The following is a 3,927-nucleotide window of genomic DNA, read 5'->3' on the forward strand; positions in this document are numbered from 1 at the left end:
CTACAGAGATTTTGGGATTCCATTCATTCATTGTTGCACCCTTCTCCCCGCACAAACCCCTCCCCCCCCCCCCCCATTTGCTCCTCTCCTTGAAAATTTTGAACGGCAATACCATTCAGGAGTCTTCGGTTAGACCCCATATTCTCACTTCTTTGCAGTTATGTTCCAAGTGTCTAATTCCCTCCTGCATAAACTACCTACAATGACTTGTTTTCTGCACTAAAACATGCAACAACATTACCAATATCACTGATAGCGGTAATAACAGCGATGCCACTCAGAATAATGATGCTGTTGTTAGGTCCCAACAAGTCTCCTCTGACTCACAGCGACCTCACGTATACCAGAATGACACACTGCTCAGCCCTCCCTCATTCTCACAATAGTAGGTGTATCTGAGTCCATTGCAGCCGCCATCAGGTCATTGTAGTGACAACTAACATGTTTTGAGTTCCAACTCCATTCCAGGCTCTGTTGGAGGTGTTTTGCATGTGTTTTGGCCCCATGACAATATTATTGTTACATTGCAAACCCTATTGGTCAACTCTGGATGGCACACCACACTTTACATATGAAGAAACTGGGCCACAGATAGATTATCCAAGGTCACACACCTAGTAAGTAGAGGAGGTGGATTTCACCCTAAGGCAGTTATGGCGTCGATACTACAAAAATAATGATAGCCAGGAAAATGTCTTTCTTAACGGTTTCCTCCGCTTTCCCTACCAGATCCCAGGAGTGCAATTGTTAACATTCTAACAACACTTTATTAATTACTAGTAGGAAAACAAAAGGGCCTGACAATAGACTATACAATCCCATTGCGATGACTCATGTCCGGACTCTTTTCAGAAGCTGAATTGCCAAACTGGCTTAGCAAGCCTGAGAGAGGGCCTTCCCTACGCCAGGCCTACACTGGGCAACAGGAAAATTTGCTCACTGACAATGGGAAAAACACCAGTGCTCCAGAAAGCAGCAGGAAGTCAGGTCAGAGCCGAGCTTCTTTGTGAGTTGAAATTCTTAGGAGAAAACCCAGGAAGTTGTCTCAGAGTCAACGTGTGCCTCTCATTCCTGAATCACTAATTCAAGTCTCTAGGAATGGACATGATGTTGACTATTTTAACTTCCTTTATTGAATATGAATACACTGGGCTTACATAAGACTTTGGTTCCTGATGGGCTGGGCCTGTGTCTGAGCAAACTTCTAAGGTTACATTCAAGAGGTTTGGCAGTAGCCGGCAGAGACCCAGCAATAAGGTTTACGTTTAGGCTTAAATGGAAAGCACCAGGGGCAAGAAATAACATAGAAACTTAGAAATGCATCTGGGTAGGCAGTGCTGGAACTGGGGTTTAGGTGGAGACTTATCCACGGGATAGTTATTAGGATTAGGGTGTGAACCAAAGAGGAATCTGGAGCAGGGTTGACAAGATGCTAAACACCACAGGGCCCAAGATCTCACCACACCCCACTGTGATTAACACTGTATCAGAATACAGTCAAGAACTGAGGTTGGGGAAAAGGGAGAAGAGAAGGGGAAGCACTCCAAATTCCTAGGTCAAAGGCCCCTGAGGCACTGGGGCAAGCCTTTTGTTACACTGTAAGCCCACTGGTCACTTTTGACAGTTGACTTTCCCCATGAGCTTTATAGAAAAGGCTTTGAGACAATCCCACTGTCTTAGGAATGGGGCTATTTACACTCTGGTGATCCTTATCCAACAAGTCTCTGGACCTGGATTCCATATCCCTGCCAATGGCACCCACGTCTGCCCATCTCTGAGTCCTGCTGGCCTCTGGCTTGCACCTTACATTTGCTGCTAGTCAGTGTCCAAGGCCTTTCAAATCCCCCTCTACATATGTCTACTTGTGTCTTTCCCAGTTTAAAAAAAAAAAAAGATTAAAATAATGAACAACAGATATGGCCAAAAGCAGAAATAAAGAATCTTATTAATATCACATGCAAGCAATATTCTACTGAAGAAAGCAGAAACAAAGAATCTTATTAATATCACATGCAAGCAATATTCTACTGAAGAAAGCAGAAACAAAGAATCTTATTAATATCACATGCAAGCAATATTCTACTGAAGATTATCCAAAAACGACTGGAACAGAACATCAACAGAGGACAGATGTGCAGGCTCAGTTTAGAAGGGGTCCTGGTACTAGCGATATTGTAGCCAATGTTAGATGGATCTTGGCTGAAAGCAGGAAGTACCAGAGGAATGTCTATCTGTGTTTCATTGACTTTGCAAAGGCATTTAACTGTGTTGACCACAACAAACTGTGGCTAACTCTGAGAAGAATGGGAATCCCAGAATGCTTGATTGTGCTTATGCGAAACATATTTTTGGACCAGGAGGCAGTCCTCAGAAAAGAACAAGGAAACACTGCATGGTTCAAAATTGGAAAGGGTGTATGCCAGGGAAGTGTCCTATCTCCATACCTTTTCAATCTATATGCGGAACAGATTATCCAGGAGGCTGGGCTTTATGAGGAGAAATGTGGCATCAGGATTGGAGGAAGACTCATCAACAATCTGCATTATGCAGATGACACAACCCTGCTTGCTGAAACTGAGGAGGACATAAAGCACTTGCTGCAGAAGGTCAAGGACTGCAGCCTTCAGTATGGATTGAAGCTCAATATCAAGAAAACAAAGATTCTCACCAATTGGCCAACTGGCAACATCATGATAAATGGTGAAGAGATTGAGATTGTGACAGCTTTAGTATGCTTGGCTCCACAGTCAACACTCTTGGCACCAGCAGCCAGGAAATTAAAAGACATATTGCTTTGGGAAAGTCTGCTGTCAAAGTACTGAAGAGCAACGGCATCAGTCTGGAGACTAAGGTGTGCCTGATATAGGACATGGTCTTTACAATCACTTGCTATGCATCAGAGAGCTAGACAATGACTCTGGATGATAGAAGGAGAGTTGATGTCTTTGAGCTGTGGTGCTGGAGAACAGTATTGAATATACCATGGACTGCTAAGAGAACAGACAGTTTCATCCTGGAGAGGGTGAAACCATTTTGCTCCTTAGAGGCAAGGGTTCTGAAGCTTCATCTAACATACTTTGGATAAATTGCAAGAAGGGACCAGTACTTGGAAAATGTCATCATGCTTGGGAGCGTGGAGGGACAGCAGAGAAGAGGAATCCTCTCTGAGATGGATTGATTCAGTGACTGGAGTGATGCGGGTGGACGTGTCAGAGACAGTGAGATTGGCACAGGATAGAGTGAGGTTTAGGGCTATTGTACATAGGGTTGCTATGAGTCGCAGGCAACTCAACGACACATAACAACAACAATATATCATAAAATTCAGCATGTTAAAGTATGTTCAGGAGGTTGTTCAAATGCCTAACATCAGATCACTTCATCACCACAAAAAAAACCCCACAACACTCCCCATCACTCCCCATCCCACCCCTGCATGCCGCTGACAACCAGAGACCTATTCTCCTATTCTTACGCATCCACATGGCAAAGTCAGGCAATGGCTAGGGAAGCCATATGAACAATAAACCACTAACACCACACAGTTTACAGATACAACACATGTTGTTTATCCATCCATCCATCCATCCATCCATCCATCCGTCATTAAACAATTGGTTTCTTTCCTCCTTTTGGACAATTATCTATTTTCCGAGCTTGATTTTTATGCAAGATTTCCTTTAAACAGAGATCGTTGGATAAAAAGAAGTATAAATCTGTCTCAGGGGAAACTCTTTATTTCAGGAATTAAAGATGCTGGCTGTTGATTGCCTGAATCTCCATTTATTATTATTATTAGACTTGATTCCCTCCCTGACTAATATGACATCTGACTTGAGGACCTGACCTCTTTTTGTAGTAGCACTCCACAGTTCATGACGCAGAGCCATATGCAATGCACACCAGCTCATGGAAATGCTGTATTTG

The sequence above is a fragment of the Elephantulus edwardii genome, unplaced genomic scaffold (assembly GCF_000299155.1).
Source record: "Elephantulus edwardii isolate Elephantulus edwardi_28Jun2011 unplaced genomic scaffold, EleEdw1.0 scaffold00005, whole genome shotgun sequence".
Lineage (NCBI taxonomy): Eukaryota > Metazoa > Chordata > Mammalia > Macroscelidea > Macroscelididae > Elephantulus > Elephantulus edwardii.